Raw genomic sequence first — 22,933 nt, forward strand, 5'->3', positions numbered from 1 at the left:
CAAGGCAACATCCGCATTACAAGGCGACATAACGTCGCATTACAAGGCAATCGATTTTTGCTTTCAGAGCATGGAGACACAACATTGGTCAGATCGATTAGTGAAGGTGAAAAGCATAGGATATCACTTATAGTGTGTGGGCCACTAGTCGATAGACTTTTGATCAACAACACTGAAGTCGATCGCCCAATAAAATTGATTACTTTGTCAATTGAATCAGAATGGCTAGGTTTATGGCTACCTGAAGGCTCCTGTTGATTTTACTGCCAGTTAAAGAGAGTCTAAAGCGACTAAAAAATTTTTTTTTTACCTCGTAGTTCGCTTCAGTAGTCTTAGTGGAGGTAAACCGCCACATCCCCACGGCAAAACGAGGGCTTTAGACCCCCCAAAATCCCTGGGGGAAAATCCCGGGAGCACTTTCTGAAAGAGGCAGAGCATTCTGCTGTAGCCTCTACTGACGTCAATCGCCGTGCGGGTCTCCGCCTCTCCCCGCCCCTCTCTGTGAAGGAAGACAGAGAGGGGCGGGGAGAGGTGGAGATGACTTCATGGCGATTGACGTCAGGAGACGCAGCACTACGGCTGAAAGCTCTGCCTCCCCGGGCAGCAAAATCCACGACCAAGAAAGTCGTGGATGTTTGCCCCGGGATTTGGGGGGTATAAACCTCTCGTTTTTTCCGCAGGGATGCAGTGGTTTACATCTACTGAGACGCCAGAAGCGAACTACCAGGTAAAAATAATTTTTTTTAGTTGCTTTAGAGTCTCTTTAAGGTAGCCACACATCTAGCGATGATGGACAGATTCAACAAAGAGACATAGCTCTCTCTAATCGAATCTGATTAGAGAGAGATGTTGGCCGCCCATACACCGCAGGCTGTTTCCCAACCAATTTCATGCTGAAATTGAACCGGAACCGTCCGTGTGACGCCGCACCGCCTTGCTGGCTCCACGCTGTCCCCCTAATGTCCAATGTGTCGGGGCGGTTTCTGCGTGTTCATCGCTTTTCCCAATATCGCTCGCTGTTACTGCCACGCACCAGGTCAAGCAAGTCAGTCTTACATCTTGCAGCATATCTGACTGATTCATGCGACCAATTTCGGCCCGGTAACATAGTTGATCGGGCATACACTTGGTGGCACAGATTTTCATCCGACTCTATTCTAATAATCGAATCGCCAAGTCTCCTGATGTATGGGTGCCTTTATTGATCTGAGATGACCAACCACAAGTCAGCACACACCGGTAGCACCTGTGCACCCTCCATGACATGTACACAGGAACCCCGTTACATACTTATGCATTCCGTGGTCTCCAGCATTCCCCGCAGTGCCCCCCACACAGCCACAGAGAATCATGTATTCCGTCCCGCAGAATATATACATATATTGCAGGAATGCAGGGAGGGCAAGAATTGTGACATATTTCTCCCAAGCAGACTTTCTGATTTCGTGTTTGTGCTCCTGGCAGACGCCGGAGAGCCGGTGTGACATCCGGCCGGCCTCCTGTGCGCCGCAATCAGAGAGCGATTTCTTTCTGTCATAATTTGTTGCTCCAACTCCTGATTAGGAGGAGAGCGCTCAGATGTACCGACTGGAAGTCTGGAAGATTAACAAACCTGCTCGGATAGAATGAAATCCTGATGAGTTTACAGTGAAGGCGGACGGAAATCGTTCTCCAAAAACGTTTTCTTCAAAACTATCCTTGGAAAAATCACAAAGAAAATCTCTATAAAGCACCCGGCGGACAGGGGCCAAGTCCTTATTATGTACGCTATTATGTAGACCATGAGGACAGGGGCCAAGTCCTTATTATGTACGCTATTATGTACACCATGAGGACAGGGGCCAAGTCCTTATTATGTACGCTATTATGTACACCATGAGGACAGGGGCCAAGTCCTTATTATGTACGCTATTATCTACACCATGTTAAAATGTTTCAGAAATTGGGTTACCCTGGAAACACGGAAAATGTGGCAAAGTTATACATTGTAGCTAATGGAAGTAAAAGGTGAGGGTGGACTTGGGGTGATTTGAGTTAGTTTTTATGCATGCAATGTGTTTGCAACCAGAGATAAATTAAGATGTAATGGGGCTCTGGGCAAGGTAGTAGATTTGGGGCCTCCCTGTGGTCCTTTTGGTAAGCTGAGGTGGAGAGAGATCAAAAGAAGATGGCAGAGTCGTCCCCCCCCCCCCCCAGTATAGGTAGGCAGAGTCCCCCCAGTATAGATAAACAGAGTCCACCCAGTATAGGTAAGCAGAGTCACCTCCATGATACATGTAAGCAGAGGCCTTCCTGGAATAGGTAGGCAGAGGCCCCCCTGGAATAGGTAGGCAGAGTCCCCCCCCCCCAGTATATGTAGGCAGAGTCCCCCCCCAGTATTGGTAGGCAGAGCCCCCCCCCCAGTATTGGTAGACAGACCCCCCCCCCCCCGTATAGGTATGCAGAGTGCCTTCTAGTATAGGTAGGCAGCAGCGACCTACCTCTTCACACAACAGCGGGGGGGGGGCGCAGTGCTGCTGACAGCATTCCTGAGTCTATGGGAGTAACAATCATCCAGCAGCCTGGCCGTCTCCGTCTTTGTCATATACTGTATCTACATTAGACGCTATTTAGAGGTGAGCTCCGAACTTTTCCCTCACTCCCTACCACAGATCATGTCTCAGTCCCCTGAGATAGCAGCAGATGCTTCTGGTCTGGAGGTTACAGGGTCTCCTATTCATTCCCATCTCTGGCATTCACACATTCCTCAGCCTTATCTCAGTGTGCTGTTTACTTACTTTTATTTATGACGCTCTCTGTCTGCACTTTAACCATTATCCAGTCCATGGGCATTCACGATCTTGCCCTGTCCTGGCTTTCATCCTACCTCTCCAACCGCTCCTTCACGACCGCCTTCAATGAGTCCTCATCCATCCCCAACCACCTCTCGGTGGGAGTCCCCCAAGGTTCGGTCCTTGGCCCCCTACTGTTCACCCTATACACATCCTCCATTGGCAAGGTTATCTCCTCCATGGGTTTTAACTATCATCTGTATGCAGATGACACCCAGATCTACCTCCACACCCCTGACATATCCACCACTACCATTGACAAGGTCTCCTCCTGCCCATCAGCCATCTCCTCCTGGATGTCCGCTAGGTTCCTGAAACTAAACCTAGACAAAACGGAATTTATGATCTTCCCACCCCGGACACCCATAAACCTCCCAGATGTGCATGTCACTGTTAACCACACTACCATTCACCCTACCTTAGCTATGCCACTGCTTTTCTCCAATAGAGGATCAAGAGGTTGTTGCTGATATTGTGGTAAAACCCCTCCCACAGTGTGATGTCATGCATGACCTTGATCCTGACAGTTTGCTGTCTGTGAACCTCGTTGCATTGTGGGAAATAATGGCTTTTTCCAACAGTTAAATAAGCAGTTTTATTCATTACCCTATTTTCTCTACAGTTCCACTTTAAACAGCATACCACTAATGGGACTTATTCTTGGCACAGAAGCCCAAATCAACAGAACTCGGGCAATATACTGCACTGCAGTCTGGTGACACTCAGGTGTCGAAACCAAAGATGCCAACTGCCAGAAGACAGATTATTGGGTATGACTGCCCCCCCCCCCCCCACACACACACAACCACACACACACAACACCGCACGCATGCACGCACGCACGCACACATACACCATAACCCCCCAACCACTCCCCCACCTTCCCAGGATGGCCGCTGATCCTCATCTTCCAATTTCCGCAGATGCAGACAGAGTCTGCAGGTAAGTGGGATTAATGATATGTGTAAGTGTGTAGGAGAGACATGCGCAGACCAGACGCTGCATCTTTCTCATGAATCTTTAATACAAAGCCTTAACCACGCTGGGTACGAGGCAGAACTCTCAGCAAACCTCAAGTGATTTATAAACAGCTTCTAACAGCTTCGGCTTTCATCCGCTGCGAGCCCGAGCTTCATCCCTCGTCCCTGCAGCCCCAAAAAATAATCTAAAGCATTCAAATAAATAAAAATGGCACGTATGCCGTGCAGGTATTCAGAGTTTCATCACATTCCTGGCAAGTATTTTAGGGGAAAATGATGACAGTCTAGAAGGGTATTCTATATTACCTCTAGCATTGTTCAATTCTCTGAGATGTTTAAATCATTAAGGTGGTACTCTAGGCAAAATGTTTCTTATGGAGGACATGTTGGAGGTCTGAAATCTGGTTGGTATACTGTGTTGGATACAAAGCGAGGAGCAGAGTATTCTGTATCTTATGGAGGATATTGTTGGAGGTGTGATATCTGGGTGATGGTAATATTGGATAAACGTTTAGGAGCCAAGTATTCTGCATTTTATGGAGGACATGTTGGAGGAGTGATATCTGGGTGGTGGAAATATTAGATTTAAGGTGAGGAGCAGAGTATTCTGTATCTTATGGAGGACTTGTTGGAAGTGTGATATTTGAATGATGGGAATATTGGATACAAGGTGAGGAGTAGAGTATTCTGTATCTTATGGAGGAGATTGTTGGAGGTGGGATATCGGGGTGGTGGGAATATTGGATAAAAGTTTAGGAGCATGGTATTCTTTACCATATGGAGGACATGTTGCAAGTGTGATATCTGCGTGGTGGGAATATTGGATTAAAGGTGAGGAGCAGAGTATTCTGTATGTTATGGAGGACATGTTGGAGGTGTGATATCTGGGTGGTGGGAATATTAGATTTAGGGTGAGGAGCAGAGTATTCTGTATCTTATGGAGGACTTGTTGGAGGTGTGATATCAGGGTGGTGGGAATATTTGTTAAACGGCGAGGAGCAGAGTATTCTAGATCTTATGGAGGACATGTTGGAGGCGTGATATCTTAGTGGTGGGAATATTGGATACAAGGCGAGGAGTGGAGTATTCTGTATCTTATGAAGGACATGTTGGAGGTGTGATATCTGGGTGGTGGGAATATCTGATAAACGGTGAGGAGCAGAGTATTATTTATCTTATGGAGGACATGTTGGAGGCGTGATATCTGAGTGGTGGGAATATTGGATACAAGGCGAGGAGCAGAGTATTGAGTATCTTATTGAGGAGGACATGTTGGAGGTGTGAAATCTGGGTGGTGGGAACATTCGATAAACGGTAAGGAGCAGAGTATTCTGTATCTTATGGAAGAGATTGTTGGAGGCGTGATATCTGGGTGGTGGGAATATCGGATAAAAGTTTAGGAGCAGAGTATTCTGTACCTTATGGAGGAAATGTTGGAGGTGTGATATCTTGGTGGTGGGAATATTGAATAAATGGTAAGGAGCAGTGTATTCTGTATTTTTTGGAGGATATGTGATATATGTATGGTGGTCAGGGGCGTAACTACAAATCATGGGGCCCCCAGAAAAACTTTGACAGGGCCCCTCAATGTTCACACCCTTTCCCTTGCCTATCCCTGGTGACCCTCACAGCTTGGGGGGGCCATCTTACATGGGTAATAAGAAAGTGTGGACATCATAATCTTCACATCTATAACAAAAATAGCCACACAATCACTTGATCTGAATGATGGATCCCTTTGCCTAAGGGAGTAAAGTAGTTGTTGGTGCCGCCTTACCACTCTGGGCCCCGCTGCAGTCGTAGGGCCTTCTTCTGGGGGTGGAAATATTGGATTAAAGGTGAAGAGCAAAGTATTCTGTGTCTTACGGAGGACAAGTTGGAGGTGTGATATCTGGGTGGTGGGAATACAGAATTAAAGTTGAGGAGCAGTGTATTCTGTATCTTATGGAGGACATGTTAGAGGTGTGATATCTGGGTGGTGGGAATACTGAATAAACGGTGAGGAGCTGAATATTGTAGATCTTATGGAGTACGTGTTGGAGGGGTGATATCTGAGTGGTGGGAATACTGAATAAACGGTGAGGAGCAGAGTATTGTAGATCTTATGGAGTACATGTTGGAGGGGTGATATCTGAGCGGTGGTATTATCAGATTAAAGGTGAGGATCAGAGTATTCTGTATGTTACAGAGGACCTGTTAGAGGTGTGATATCTGTGTGGCGGGAATACTGAATATCAATATAATCAAATTCACCCACCAAGCCCCTCTCCCCACCGCACCTCCCACCCTCCCCATACCCACGAACATTCTTGCCCCAATCTCATTCCCATCCGCCCCATACTCAGACAATCTCTTCCTCTATCTGGCGCTCTCTTGAATGCCAGATCTATCCGCAACAAGCAACAACTATCCATGACCTCTTTATCTCAAAAACCCTCACCTTTCTTGCCCTTACTGAGACCTGGCTCACCCCCTCTGACCTGCCTGCACCTGCAGCCCTATCCTACGGGGGTCTAAAGCTCAGCCATAACCCAAGACCAGATAACAGGCCTGGGGGAGGGGCAGGGCCGGATTTCTGGAAAGGCCACAAAGGTCAAGGCCTAGGGCGATAAAATTCAGCAGGGCGAAGGACTTGGAGAGATAAGAGGTCACATGTCAAAGTAAATCACTTCTGCTTTGCTCTATTCTGCCTGAATTCCAGAGATCCCTGCATCTCTCTCACTGCAGAGTGTGTGTGATGACAGTCAGCATATGTTGTCATCTGAGGATCTTGTCCTTAGTATAATGAGTGGGGACATACAAGCTGTTGTGAGAAGAAAAATATATGGGCTCAAGTAGTAGAACTTTTGAGTTCAGATTAGTTTCTTTATGCAGCACACATTCACAGACAGGAATTATCAGCTCTCCTCTCCCCCAGACTGATGTTTTATTACTTGGTCAGAGCTGTTAAAGAACTGAGACCTGTTAGATTAATGGTTTGTTTTCATTCCTGTCAGCAACATTCTCTCTTTGCTACAGTTTAACTCTTTCCTGACATGTTCTAGAAGCAGCAAAGCATTGTTCTGTGTTAGCCATCAGTGAAAGCAGGATGTTTTGAAACAGAATGACAACTGTATTAAATTTATTTATATTTACAAAACAATGTATGCATCTCCTGCTGACTTTATATATATATATCTGGGTTCCCCAACATCTTACATCTTGTATACAGGAACAAAGTCTGAAGATGACTCATTAGCCAAAGGCTCACTATTTTCTTTTGGTTAGCCAATAAATATTATCATTCTATTACAAAACGTAAAAACTTCCTGCTGACTGATTAAGATCTGTCTTAACTTGCCCCAAGTGCTAAATTGTCACTGTGTAAAGTACACCAGAGCTTATGCTAGATACACATGATGCAATTTTCTGACAGATTTACTGTCAGATCGACTATTTCCAACATGTCCCATCTGCTATCCGATAGATTTTCTGAATGATTTTTTTCATAGAAATGAACGGAAAATCGATTGGAAAAATTGATCGGAAATCAGATCAGACATTGTAAACAATCGATCTGACAGTAAATCTGTCAGAATTGCATCGTGTGTACCTAGCATTACACGACATCTATGCCAGCGTCTGTAGTGTTGGATGCTTTTACTTACCTGTTCTGCTTTGGATGGGTTTCTCTCCTTTGCGCTGCACCATCACCTGTTTGTGACTCTGACTGAAGCAAGTCGCACAGAGGATACAGAAGAAGCAGTGCATGCTCTGTCCTCTCGGGCTCCTTGTAATTACGCACTCCTGTACTGATGTGCACAGCAGCCGAGGCTGGGAGTGTTATGGGTATGTGTAATTGACAAGTGCTGCTCATATATGAGCATCATTTCTGAATTATGCAAGCCCAGAACACTATCGGCTGCTGTGCATCCAGGCTGGAGTGCAAAATTACATGGAGTGGACAGAGCATGCACTGCTTCTTTGAACGGGGGGGGGGGGGGGGGGGGGGGAAGCAGCAAAACAGACAGGAGCCCATGTAACCCAGTGATCACTAGTCAGAGTTGGACAGAATGGGGGGGGCGGTTGGTGACAGCCGGCCTAGGGCGCTGGAAAGTACAAATCCGGCCCTGGGGAGGGGTGGGCCTACTCCTCTCCCCATCCTGCACCTTCCGTGTCCTTACCCCTCCCCCTTCTCTTTACTTTACCTCCTTTGAGGCCCATGTTATCCGCCTCTACCATCCCCTTCCAGCCATTATTGCAGTCCTATACCGCCCCCCCTCCAGTACAATATCGCACTTCCTAGAAAACCTTGCCTCCTGGCTCCCACACATCCTGTCCTCCGACCTCCCAACAATCATCTTTGGAGACTTTAACATTCCAATTGATGAGCCTACCACCTCTGCTGCCACTCAGCTTCTCTCGCTCACCAACTCCCTTGGCCTCACTCAGCATGCTAATGCCACAACCCACAGTGCTGGTAATACTTTGGACCTAATTTTCTCCAAAGCCATCGCACTTACCAACCTGGACATTACACCATTCCCCTTCTCCGACCACCACCTCATCACCTTCACCCTCACTCCATCCCGCACCCCCTGTCCCCCTCCCCAAACTGGACGTTGGCAGAGAGATCTGCGCAACCTTGACCCCAATGTACTAGCCACACCCCTCCACTCTCTCTCCTCCTCCCTCCCCAGCCTAACCTGCCCCAACGAAGCGGCAGCTCAATACAACAATAACCTCTCCGCAGCCTTAGACCATGCTGCTCCCCTGATCTTTCGTACCAACAGTCGCCCCAACCCCCCAACCTTGGCACACTGCCCTCACAAAAAAACTACAAAATGAGACACGAGCTGCAGAACGCAAATGGAGGAAATCCCGTCACAACAAAGATTTCCTGGGATACAAGACCAAGTTGCAGACGTACCATACTGCCCTCGCTGATAGTAAACAGATATACTTCACTCACTTGATCGCTACCCAAGCCTCCAACCCACATCGTCTTTTTGCCACCTTCAATGCCCTACTTAACTCCACACCTCTCCCCTCAACCTCCACCCTCTCAGCCACTGACCTATCAAACTACTTTATCAACAAAATTACAACCATCCGGAGGGATATTTCTCTCCTCCACTCTATCGCCCCCGCCTCCCCACCATATCCGACTCCTGCCTCTTTCTCCTCCGTTACCTCCTTCAATTCTGTCACGGTGGAGGAAGTCAACCAGCTGCTGGCAACTTCACCTGCCACTTCCTGCCCCCTAGATCCGGTCCCATCTGATTCTCTGCGCCCACATTTTTCTGATCTGGCCCCTGTCCTCACCCATCTGTTCAACCTCTCCTTCTCCACCGGCATCTTCCCCTCCATATTCAAATAGGCCACTGTGCTTCCCCTGCTAAAGAAATCTTCACTCGACCCTGCTCTGCCATCCAACTACCGCCCAATCTCTCTCCTCCCTTTTGCCTCAAAAAATTCTTGAACGCCTGGCCCACCAACGCCTGACCAACTTCCTTAACTCCAACTCCCTTCTTGATCCCCTGCAGTCTGATTTTCGCACAGCCCATTCTACAGAAACAGCCCTCACCAAAGTGGTAAACGACCTTGCCCTTGCCAAAGCCGAAGGTAAATACTCCATCCTGCTCCTCCTGGACCTCTCCTCTGCATTTGACACTGTCGACCACTCCCTCCTCCTCCACTCCCTGCAGCTAATGGGCATTCAGGACCTAGCCTTAGCCTGGATCTCCTCATACCTCTCCAACCGCTCCTTCACAACATTTTTCAATGGCTCCTCATCCACTCCTACACCCCTCTCAGTTGGTGTTCCTCAAGGTTCCGTCCTAGGACCACTACTGTTCTCACTCTATACTGCCTCAATTGGCAAAATCATCTCCCCCATGGGTTTCAATTATCACCTGTATGCCGACGACACCCAGATATATCTCCACACCCCAGATCTCTCCTCCTCTACCATGGACAAAGTCTCTGCCTGCCTCACATCCATTTCCTCCTGGATGGCTGCCAGGTACCTGAAGCTTAATTTGGACAAGAATGAGCTTCTAATATTCCCACCCCGCACAGCTGCACCCCTCCCAGATCTGCACGTCACTATTGAAAATACTACTATCCACCCTACCTCCCAAGCCCGCTGTCTAGGCGTTACTCTGGACTCTGAACTTTCCTTTACAGCCCACATCCAAGGTATTGCCAGATCCTGCAACTTCCACCTCCGCAACATCTCCAAGATCCGCTCCTACCTGTCCCCTGACACCACTAAACTCCTTATCCACGCCCTTGTCATTTCCCGCCTAGACTACTGCAATTCTCTTTTATCTGGCCTCCCCTCTAACCGTACTGACCCACTTAAATTGGTAATGAATGCGGCAGCCAGACTGATACATTTTTCTCACCGCAGCGCCTCTACAACTCCGCTCTGTAAAGCACTACACTGGCTCCCCATCAGCTTTAGGATCAATTTCAAAATCCTGTGCTTGGCCTACAAATCAGTGCACAAGACCTGCCCGACCTACATCTCTGATCTGGTCCACAGGCACATACCAGCCCGCCCCCTCCGATCCTCCAATGACCTGCGCCTAGTCGCACCACGCATAACTCAGTCACACGCACGATTGCAGGACTTCACCAGGGCTGCCCCTACTCTCTGGAACTCTCTCCCACCAGCCGTCAGACTCGCCCCCACCTTTAATACCTTCAAACAAGCTCTCAAGACTCACCTCTTCACGCTCGCATACCCCCCCTACCCCAGCACCATAATATGTTCTGTTAGACCCCCTCTAAAAAGACGCACCTATTGTCTCCACCCCACCCTTTAGATTGTAAGCCTCTGGCAGGGCCCTCCTCCCTAATGTATCCAGCTTGATTATGCAATCTTACTCACAACCACCACTCTTGTAGACTCGAACAGTCTATTTTGACCTATGACACTGTATTGTTATCAAATCATTTGCATGATCTTGTTTTGTTGTGAGTTTCCGTATGTTCTACCTTGTATGTTAACCCATTTACCTATTGTGCAGCGATGCGTAATATGTTGGCGCTTTATAAATACAATAAATAATAATAATAATAATCCAAGCCCACTGCTCTCTCCAATAAAGACAGTATGCTCCTATAGAGGGAAGATACTACACGTAGCGCAATACTGTTCGATCTACTTTATATATCCAACTCCGTGCAATGTGAATCAAGTGCCAACACGCGCGATCCCTCCACCCCACAATCAGGGAGGCTTACCAAATAGTAGCCACCTCGTTTTTCAGGAGGATCTCGCGCTCAATCTGTATGCTTCACTACAAGGACCACTTAAGTAAACCATACCAGGGTCATGTATCAAATTCTATTTATTCTTCAATAAAATTTCTAAAACATATAAAAAAACTTCATTGCGCAGCATGCTTTAAAAATGTAATTCCACATCTGCGTTCCCCTTCCGCGCTCCACCGCTCGTAACCTCCGCTCAGCGTGCTTGCGTCAGGCGTACTAGCTCTGCCCTACGCATTTTGTCATCAACCACCAGACTCATCAAGGGCACTTTGGGAATACTGAATAAATGGTGAGGAGCAGAGTATTCTAGATTTTATGGAGGACATGTTAGAGGTGTGATATCTGGGTGGTGGGAATATGGAATTAACGGTGAGGAGCAGAGTATTCTAGATCTTATGGAGGACATATTGGAGGCATGATACTGTATCCGAGTGGTGGGAATTTTGGATAAATGGTGAGGAGCAGAGTGTTCTCTATATAATGGAGGATATATTGGGAAATGTGATATCCTGGTGGTGGGAATGTTAGATAAAAGTTCAGGAACCGACTATATGCCTTCATTATGAGTTTTTATGGATATAGACAACAGAATACCCAGGCAGCTCGAAGTGATTGGCCCTTTAGTAATAGGCACCTAAGCCCACGCTTTTTCCTGTGATCAGAGTCTTTCATAACCACATTATGAAGCCACAAATAATTATATTCACAATATTCAGATTGTCAGTCAGCGTAATTAAAATAAAATTCTGAGTCTCATGCGAGCGATCTTTTTTTTTTTTCTTAATTATGTATTAATGGCACAAATGAAGTAGATAATTACACCATCGATAATTGCCCAGCTCTGAAAACATTGCAGAATGAGGATGCATACATTAAAGAATAAAACAACGTAAAATGAGTGAATGCGGCAGGGGAGTGCAAGGCCAAAGGTGAGAGTGTGATTAGTAGCGAAGTAATGATCCCATTCACTCCTTTGTGATATATATTTGTGGCACTTCCTGTAAAGTTTCTTCATAAACAGCTTCTGTAATGTACAGGTAGTCCCCAGTTTACAAACAACATAGGGACTGTAGCTTTGTTCTTAACCTGAATCTGTCCATAAATTGAAACACTGTGTCATCTCTGTCTTCTGTGCCGCTATGCCCCCCTGTGCCTTCAGTATCCCCCTTTGTGTCACCTCTGTTCCCCCGGTCCTCCAGTGTCCCCCTCTGTGTCACCTCTGTTTTTACCGTGCCTTCAGTGTTCCCTTCTGTGTCACCTCTGTTACCCTCCCCTGTGCCTTCAGTATCCCCCTCTGTGTCACCTCTGTTCTCCCGTGCCTTCAGTGGCCCCCTCTGTGTCATCTCTGTTCTCCCGTGCCTTCAGTGTCCCCCTCTGTGTCACCTCTGTTACCCTGTGTCTTCAGTGTCCCCCTGTGTGTCACCTCTGTTCCCCCATGCCTCCTGTGTCCCTCTCTGTGTCACCTCTGTTCCCCTGTGCCTTCAGTGTCCCCCTCTGTGTCACCTCTGTTCCCCTGTGCCTTCAGTGTCCCCCTCTGTGTCACCTCTGTTCCCCCGTGCCTTCAGTGTCCCCCCTCTGTGTCCCCTGTGCCTTCAGTGTCCCTCTCTGTGTCACCTCTGTTCCCCTGTGCCTTCAGTGTCCCTCTCTGTGTCACCTCTGTTCCCCTGTGCCCTCAGTGTCCCCCCTCTGTGTCACCTCTGTTCCCCCATGCCTTCAGTGTCCCCCTCTGTGTCACCTCTGTTCCCCTGTTCCTTCAGTGTCCCCCTCTATGTCACCTCTGTTCCCCTGTGCCTTCAATGCCCCCCTCTGTGTCACCTCTGTTCCCCTGTGCCTTCAATGTCCCCCTCTGTGTCACCTCTGTTTCCCTGTGCCTTCAGTGTCCCCCTCTGTGTCACCTCTGTTCCCCCGTGCCTTCAGTGTCCCCCTCTGTGTCACCTCTGCCCTTCTACTGTGTCACCTCTGTCCCCCCGTGCCCTCAGCGTATTGCAGCAAAATGTTATGTTACAGATTTAAAAAAAACATTTTTTCATTATATTTTTTAAAATAAATGTTCGGGGACTTCCTAATATGATCAGCAGACTGCTGTTTGGGCCAGATTCCTGGAAAGGTCACAGCCCACATAGGCATAATAATGTCGGGAACCACTGCTCTAGGGACATTTATAAACATGCCCTGATATAGTAAACTTTCCACACTCTATGCCAGCTTGTTTCATCTGGTGCTGTAACTTGATATATGTCCAGGATTTCTGGAAAGACCACAAAGGCACTGAAAAAGCCTTGAGCACTGAAATAGCAGAAGGGCGGCAAGACATGTGAGAGGCCACATGTCAAAGTAAATTGTCTCTCCTGGTCCAAAGCCACCCTGCTTTGCTGCATACACAGCCTGAATTCCAGTAATCTGTGCATCTTCCTTACTTCCTGGTGTGCGATGAGATGAGTCACAGCTTGCTCTGCTGCATCTGCTATCTCCTGATGATTGTGGGACATACAAGCTTCAGTGATTATGTCAGAGTTGTAGAAAGCAGAACTCTTGATCTGGTAAGAAGTTTTTCTGCACAACACACATTCACGGGAATATCAGCTCCACTTTAGAGCTCCAACTGTCAGACAGTACAGCACAGTATAGTCAGCCTCTGTTAATGACCTGAGCCCCCTCCATTGCTTCTTCTCTCCCCCCCCCCCCCCAATACTCTTAAATTTTAAACTGAAAGAGATACATTTCCCCCCCCAGAGAAATGTATGGCAGCAGCCTCTATGCTCTACTTTAATTGGAACCCGAGGTGAGAGGGATATGGAGGCTGCCATATTTATTTCCTTGTAAACAATTCCAGTTGCCTGGCTGTCCTGCTGATCTTCTGGCATAAGTAGTGTCTGAGTCAAAACCCTGGAACAAGCATATGGCTAATCCAGTAAAACCTGAGTCAGCTGAGTAAGAGTACCTGATCTGCTGCATGCTTGTTCAGGGTCTATGGCTTCAAGTATTAAAGACACAGGATCAGGAGGACTGCCAGGCAACTGGTATTGTTTAGAAGGAAATAAATATGGCAGCCTCCATATTTCTCTCATCTCGGGTTCCCTTTAAGCCTTGCTGGCTCATAATAAAGGTAGCAGTAGTGTATCATGTTAGCTATCAGAAAAATAATTGAGCCTGAAGATGGCATAGCAATAAAAACAACATTTCAACATGCATGGGTGCTTTTTTTCCCCAAACTCAATAGCCTTGCTGGATTCCAATATTCGGTCAGCATGAATGGTTTGGCTACCAGATTGTAAGGGAACAAACCACTTTAATAGAAACAGAAAACAGATAAACTGTTCATTTTCAAAATAGAAAAGAAGCTTCTTGCTGAAAAGAACCTATACAGTACTTCAGCCCCAAATGGAGGGTAATGGGTTACTCTTTCTCACCAGCTACTTGAAGCCTTTTGATAGCTGAGCAACAGGTCTCTGATTACAGCAGAGCAGAGAGGGAGATGAACCCTGCTCTGCTACTTCACTATTGAGGGACGTCACTGTTCTGCCAGGAAATACAATCATTTGCCAGTTGAGAGAAAACATACACACATATTCCCGAGTCATTAGACGAAACGCTGTTGGGTGGAGGGGTGGTGTGGGTGGCTTTTCACGGTTGGTGGCAGCGTGCCTAGGGTGCTGTAAAGTACAAGTTCTGCCTTGTATATGTCCCCCAGCCTACTTAAGATTTTATGGTGACATATCTGACTTTCTTTTCCCACCCCGGTGTAGGGTAAAGTAAGTCAGTTCATCTGCTCTATTTTACTACTGCATAGTGGAAAATGACTTTGCACCATTATCATACACTCCTCCCGCTTGCGGTCTTTCTGCATCCGTCCATCACAGTCTGCAGCTATCAGAGCCTGGCGGGACGCGCCTGTCAGTTTCCATCTTACGCTGTCTGTCTAGGTTTGGTGTAATATATGAAGTGACACATTCTGTGCTGTATATGATTGAAGGATCGCAGAAGTGACATCTGCAAGTTAAATGTAAATATGTTGTTAATAAAATACTGGAGAACGTAGAACAGCTGAGACCAAACACAGTAAAACTGTAGTGATATGGTGAACAGTGTTGCTTCTGAACTTGTGTCACAGTTATTTTCACATGGAAAATGCCATTTTCGACTTCCAAAATATATTTGTGAAAATACATTGTATTTTCGCCAATGGCAATTTCTGTTTTAAAATTTTTCACCAAAATGATTATAATTTTCACCTAAATTGCAATTCATGAGTTAAAGCGGACCTGAACTCAGAATGTCATCTCTGCCCTATAAGATAAGCAACAGCATAATAACCTTTAAACAAAAAAAACCCATTTCTTTGTTACAGTTGATACATTGATACAAATCCTGCAATAAATCTGCAGTGTGTCTACTTCCTGATTCATGGAAGCAGACATTTTGTTAACATCCTGTGCTTTCAAATGAGCTTATCCGCCTTTTATGCTGTGGTAGTCATGTGACACAGGGGAGAGATCAGATTACAGGCTAAACTCTCTAAATACATACAGGGTGCATTTATCTATGTTTTCCTTTTGTCCTGTGCAAGAGTTCAGGTCCACTTTAAGGGATACTTAAAGAGAACCCGAGGTGGGGTTCTGACAATGGTAGCTGCACACAGAGGCTGGGTCTGCTTATACAGCCCAGCCTCTGTTGCTATCCCTATCCCCCTTAAAGGGAAGGTTCAGGGAACTCTTGAAAAAAATAAAAATCCCTATCCACTTACCTGGGGCTTCCTCCAGCCCGTGGCAGGCAGGAGGTGCCCTCGCCGCCGCTCCAGAGGCTTCCGGTCGTCTTCGGTGGCCGACCCGACCTGGCCAGGCTGGCTGCCATGTCGGGCTCTTCTGCGCTCCATGGCCGGGCTCTTCTGCGTCCCACGCCGGCGCGCTGACGTCATCGGACGTCCTCCGGGCTGTACTGCGCAGGCGCAGTAGTTCTGCGCCTGCGCAGTACAGCCCGGAGGACGTCCGATGACGTCAGCGCGCCCGCGTGGGACGCAGAAGAGCCCGGCCATGGAGCGCAGAAGAGCCCGACATGGCAGCCGGCCTGGCCAGGTCGGGTCGGCCACCGAAGACGACCGGAAGCCTCTGGAGCGGCGGCGAGGGCACCTCCTGCCTGCCACGGGCTGGAGGAAGCCCCAGGTAAGTGGATAGGGATTTTTATTTTTTTCAAGGTTTCCCTGGACCTTCACTTTAAGCACCCCCTGTGCTCTGCTAGCCCTCATAAATCACAGCCGCGCTGTCGACACGCAGCATGTCGTAGCGGGCTGTGTTTACCTCTATAGTGTCAGTCTGCTGCTCCCTCCGCCTCCTGCATAGCTCCGGTCCCCCCCCCCCCGCGTCCCTTCCCTCCCCGCTGATTGGAGGGAAGGGACGCAGGCGGGGACCGGAGCTACACAGGAGGCTGAGGGAGCAGCAGACTGACAGTACAGATGTAAACACAGCCCGCACAGCGCAGCTGTGATTTATGGGGGATAGCAGAGCGCAGGGGGAACTTAGGGGGGATCTGGATAGCAACAGAGGCTGAGCTGTATAGGAAGACCCAGCCTCTGTATGCAGATAGCACTGTCAGAACCCCACCTTGGGTTCCCTTTAAGCCAATGGTAAAAAAAATATAATCTATATGTGTACTAGCAAGGACACGCTCTGCTTTCTTCTGTTAAAGCAAAGCCTGATCGGGTTCATGCTACTGCGCAAGGGTGAGTAGTCTGCGCCTGCACAATAGCACGGACCCGATTGGGCTTGGCTTTCTCTACAGGGCCCAAGTAGGTCTGTGCTACTGGGCAGGCACAGTGCGGCGATGCTTCCGTGGTCTCAGCTCTAGATCAAGCCGGTGGACGAGGAGGGTCCACTGGAATCCCCCTCCTGGGGTAACTATCCATTTTTGGTCATTACAAACCTTCAAGGTTTGCTTTAAAGTGTACCTGTAGGACCAGGGGCATAGCTAGAAATCACTGGGCCCCCTGCAAATCTTTGGATGGGCCCCCCTTCCCCCTCGCACACACATGGTGTACAGAAAACACGTACAGAAAACCGACTGAAGGGTGTGCTCCCAGCCTCAGCTTATTACACTCACTCTGTCCATCTCTGATGGAGCAGAACTGGCTCTGAAGACTTCTATAGCATTACTACAGTACACAGCACTTGGGGAGGGCTAGAGAGGTTGGGGGCTGGGTGCTGTGCACAAGTGCTTGCTGCACACTGAATAGGGACTGTCTACAAATCTTAGTCTGCAAATCGTTGCATGATTCCTTATCAGTGGCTGAGCAGAGGCAGTCATTAGAACAATTGTGCAGACAACCGAAAGCTTTTTCTCTCTGTGCCCTTAGTTGTCAGTGTCTCAGGACAGGAAAAAGAAACTTCCCCCTCCATGGGGCCTCTTGCTACTTCTGGGTCCCCATGTGGGTGCATACCTTGCAGGGTCTATTGTTACGCCCCCTGTGTAGGATAAAAAGTGGCCAAAGCAACTACTTATCCTCAGGATTAGAAGAAGAAAGCACTTGAATAATCCAGAGGTTTACCGCACCCCCCTCCAGCTCACTGTTCCAGCACTGGGACTCTCTGATCCTTACTGATAAGGGGCACAACTGCACTGTGCAGGTACAAGTGTGGCCTTGCGGACCTCTTCATCAAGCGCTTGTCGAAGAGGGTTAGCAGGTCCCAGTGCAGGAATGGCGAGCTCAAGGGGATTGCATGAAGCCTCTGGATTAAAATAATACCCCACTTTTTCCCCCCGGTGATAGGATTACTGAGATCAGGAAGTTCTAGAAAAATCTCTTTGAAGGTGGCCACACACCATACAATTTTTTAAAATATCTGTTCACTTAAGGAATTGCATTTCATTTCAAAATGCTGTGCATTGCTAAACATTATTCGTGTGCCTGTAGATCCTGGAAATGATCACTTGTTGCTCAAAAAAAAAAAATCGCCTGTTGTTGGAAAAATCTTGGGGAAAATAGTGTGGTGGGAACGGGCCTTAAAGTGGATCCGCGATGAAAAAGTAACTATAACAAATATCTTATCTAAAGTTTAAATAGTTTTAAAAGTTTATGATTATTTATTGCTGTGATACAATGACAGCAGCCATTCTGTTTGTCACATTGCCTCAGGCCTGAGGGCTGAAGATGCTATCAGCTTGCCTGTGTGTAAATTCAGTCCCCTCTCCTCCTCCCTCCTCCCCCCTGCCTCTTAAATCAATGGCTTGTAACCTCCTCCTCCTCCTGCCCAGACTGAGCTCCCATAAACCCCTGCTACCTGGGACTGAGTGCCAAGGCTCTCTGAAAAGCTGTGGGCAAGGCTTGTTTAGTTTATAGGGAATTAGAGTATTAAAACAAAAACAAAAAAAGTATTTGGCTCGAGGAAATGCCCTATAAACTATATGAAAGGAACACAATTATGCAATGAGGAAAAGTTTATCTCGGATCCGCTTTAACTATTCCTCACTGTCTGTATCCAAAACTAAAAATGCCAGGGTTGTAAATTAGCAGCACTGTGCATAGCAGCGCAGTCTGAGCGACTCACAGCAGTAGAGAGCATACAGGAGGGGGGTCCTTTACTAATGAATACATGTAATCATCCTTTATTGAATACCTAAGAGGATTAAATGGCCTTTTATTTAATCATTGTTTTCCTCGGGTTCATCTTTCATGTATTTACATGAACTTTTTGCAATAGTGGCTCTCTTGCGATATTTGCATCTGCAACGGAGTTCTGTGACCTTTGTTAAAACTCTCTTCCTGCGGCTGTTTGAGGGCGCGATGGTCGCGGAACCCCTCCGAGCGTCCTATTACTCTGATTATTGGCGGCGGGGGGTGAAATTATTCCCTATATAATCTGTTGATCCCCTCGTGGAAGCGTCCGCGTTCTCGGATCCTTGAGAGGCTGCTTCCGCATGGAGCTAATTAGATTATCGTAGAGGAGGGAGAGGATGTTATGAACTGGGGTGGCTTAATGGATATTAATGCAATTTACTCTTTTGGTTTCTGCAAATTGCGAATGTGTCAGGAAGAGGAGCCATCTCCGGGTGAAATAGGACCATCATTTGCATTATTTTCACATTAAAGCAACAAGAACATTGAAAGTTTCTTGTTAAGGCAAAGCTTTATTTTAGGTATACTTCACCTAAATGTGACATTATCAGCAGTAACAGGCGAGGAGAGCGCAATATGTTTTTGCTGTTACCAGGATCGGATGTATACTATGTGCAGCCCCCAGGCCAAGTATGTTGTGACTCCCCTTTCTTGTGCAGCAGCCCCCCTCACATTCCATGTGCAGCCCCCCATCCATGTCCATCATCCATGTACAGCTGCCCCCTCCCATTCCATGTGCAGCCCGCTCTTCCATGTGCAGCCGCCTCTTCCATGTGTAACATCCATGTACAGCAGCCCCCTCCCATTCCATGTGCAGCACCCTCTTCCATGTGTAACATCCATGTACAGCAGCCCCTCCAATTCCATGTGCAGCCCCCTCTCCCATGTGTAACATCCACTTTCCATGTACAGCAGCCCCCTCCCATTCTATGTGCAGCCCGCTCTTCCATGTTTATCATCTATGTACAGCAGCCCCCTCCCATGCCATGTGCTGCCCCCTCTTCCATGTGTATCATCTATGTAATGTGCCCCTCTCTTTTATAATCATCTCCCTTGGGCATCAGTGGGCTGGTTTTTAGGGTTAGGCATCAATGGAAGGAGGGTTCTATGTGAGAATAAGGTTAGGTTTATCTGTAGTAAAAGATCTGTATAATTTACTGGTATTTTAGTATCATAGCTAGCACAACAAAAGAGTAGAATACTACTTTTTCCCTGTTCGCTACATATGCACCAAATGGCATGTACAGCAACAGAAGCCTCATATGTGAAATGGCCTCCCTCTGTCTTTCCCAACCACCAAATGATGTGGCCACTTCAAGGTGGCACAAGGAGGCACAAGGGAGACAAAATGAGACACTATGGAGACACAAGGTAGCACAAGGTGGCATAAGGAAGACACAGGGAGGCACAAGGTGGCACAATGGAGACACAAGGTGGCACAAGAGAGACACAAGGAGGCACAATGGATGCACAAGGGAAACACAAGGAGGCACAATGGAGACACAAGGTGGCACAAGGGAGACACAAGGTGGCACAAGGGAAACACAAGGAGGCACTATGGAGACACAAGGTGGCACAAGGGAGACACAAGGTGGCACAAGGGAGACACAAGGTGGCACAATGGAGACACAAGGTGGCACAAGGGAGACACAAGGTGGGACATTGGAGACACAAGGTAGCACAAGAGAGACACAAGGGAGACACAAGGAGGCACAATAAAGACACAAGGTGGCACAATGGAGACACAAGGTGGCACAAGATAGGCACAAGGGAAACACAAGGAGGCACAATACAGACACAAGGTGGCACAAGGGAGACACAAGGGAGACACAAGGAGGCACAATACAGACACAAGGTGGCACAAGGGAAACACAAGGTGAGACATTGGAGACACAAGGTGGCACAAGGGAGACACAAGGAGGCACAAGGGAGACACAAGGAGGCACAATAGAGACCTTAGTTGCACAATGGAAACACAAGGAGGCACAAGGGAGACATAAGGAGCACAAGGGAGAACAAGGAGACACAGAGGGGGACACTGGAGGCACAGGGGACATAGATGGCACAGTACAGATTCAGATTAAGAGCTATAGTCCCTATCCTGTTCGTTATCCGTGGACTACCTATATAGTTATTCAGATACATTCTCTGATTGATTGGTTAGTATCTGCACCTGGTTTGCAGGAGGAGTATTGAGGGAACAACATTTTTAATTGGTTTAATGTATGCCTTTGTTTGTTATTGTACATTCATTGGTTTTGGTATTGATTGTTGTCTACATGAATTTATACTGACATTAAATAAAGAACTGTGATTCTTGATTGGCTGTGCGACCTTCCCCTTTATTGTGGCTGTTTGTTGGCTGGGGATTTATTCATTCTTGCATTATAAATCTGATGGGTCCATAGATAGATATTCAATGAGGGGCTTATATTATGTGGCTGGCATGTCAATCAAATGCAAATCGTATGCAGCTTGAAAGCGAGCCAAGTTGCCGTTTTGACAATTTGGAATGTCCTCGTTCCCAGCTGCAAGCAATTAGCAGTAAATTTGGACGCAAGCCAGAAATATTATAATCTTTTTTTACGGTCTCTACTGTTTAGTATTAAATATACCATTACTGTACTTCCGCAGAAATAACTGCATCTTTATTTTGATCAGCTAATGGCCACGTTTATAAATAAGCCCCATAGTCCGATTTGAGGGAAACCAATTCAATTACCAATATTGCTAACACAGTAATGTCGCTACTTATTTAAGAAGAACTTTAGTGAAAAGGGGAAAAAATAAATCAATACATTGCAAAGTGAGAATAGAAGAGAGATCAAGAAATGATTGATCTTCGCCATGTAATTTGTTCATATTGTTTGATCCACAATCAGCCTGCACGTCGTCATCTGTACTACTGGCAGGCATGAAAAAAAACAGACAGCTCCAACTGCCATTATCTATAACCACACCCACTAACAATGCAATAGGCTAAAATGTTTTTTGTTTATTTTAATAGATATACATATGCACAGAGGGGGATGCTGGTTGCTTGGCAGTTGGAAACAGACATTATTTCCCACAATGCAACAAGGCTTCCACAATGTGATGTCAGGACCTAGGTTCTGACATCACGCTGTGGGAGGAGTTTCACCTCAACATCAACCATGCAGACCTCCCTGATCTTTTCAAGAAAAGGTAAAGATTTCTTATGGGAAAAGGTGTATCAGCCACTGATTGGGATGAAGTTCAATCCTTAGTTACAGTTCCCCTTTAAATGGTGGCAGAACTGGCTTGGTGGATTGCTAGAGAATACCCTATTTATTTCAGTCAGCCTTCGACCATGTCGTCTGAAAGAAAAAGATTTTACAATGGGCAAACACTGAGGCTGGGAACACACTAGGCAGTGCGGGAAGCAAAGCGTTTTGCGGCATATGCGTTTGTGCATTTTACGTGCATTTTAATGCGTTTGTGGTTCACATATATAAATCGCATATGCATTTTGTATGCGTTTTATGCAAATGACTAGGAAGCTAACAGGAAGCGGAAATACATAATCAAAATAGTTTTTTTTAAAACGCATAAAATAACGCATGCAAAATGCATACAAAACGCACGAAAACGCTATACCTCTGCATCATGATTGACTTTCATTATGTGCGTTTTTGATGCGCTTTTGAAAAATATGCAACAAAACCAGATATGCAAGCATATGCATTTTTTCATGTGGCCCATTGACTTGCATTATGCGCATTTTTGCTGTGTTTTCCGCAACGCTAGCGCTTCTGCCTAGTGTGTTCCCAGCCTAAATTATTCATTTATAAGTGAATATTGTAAAAAAAAATAAGCAATTTTATTCATTATGGTATTTTCACTACAGCTCCTCTCTTTAAAGTCACGGCCTTACTGCTCAGCAATAACCCGAGTAAAACCTGCGAATACCGTTTCCGAATGTCTCTATCTTTCGCTGCTGTCCTCGTCCTCCCAGAGCCAAATCAATTTATTCTGTGAAAAGGGATTTTTCCGGCAATATTTGTACCAGATAATAAAGTTTCTCTTGGTGTCCTGTAAGGGCAGCGAGTCCAGCCAAATTCAATCGCTCTATTTAAAGTTGGGAGATTAGGAGTCGGACAGCTCCTTGCGGTACAGCGCCGCTTCTTGTTGATAAATCCTGACACCGAGGCGACCTTTGTGCTAAAATAAGTAGCCCTTGTCTGCGCTCTAGATGTGATCTGAAAGCCGAGCGGCGGGAGATATCGTCCTGT

The sequence above is a fragment of the Hyperolius riggenbachi genome, chromosome 4, assembly GCF_040937935.1.
Source record: "Hyperolius riggenbachi isolate aHypRig1 chromosome 4, aHypRig1.pri, whole genome shotgun sequence".
Taxonomy (NCBI): domain Eukaryota; kingdom Metazoa; phylum Chordata; class Amphibia; order Anura; family Hyperoliidae; genus Hyperolius; species Hyperolius riggenbachi.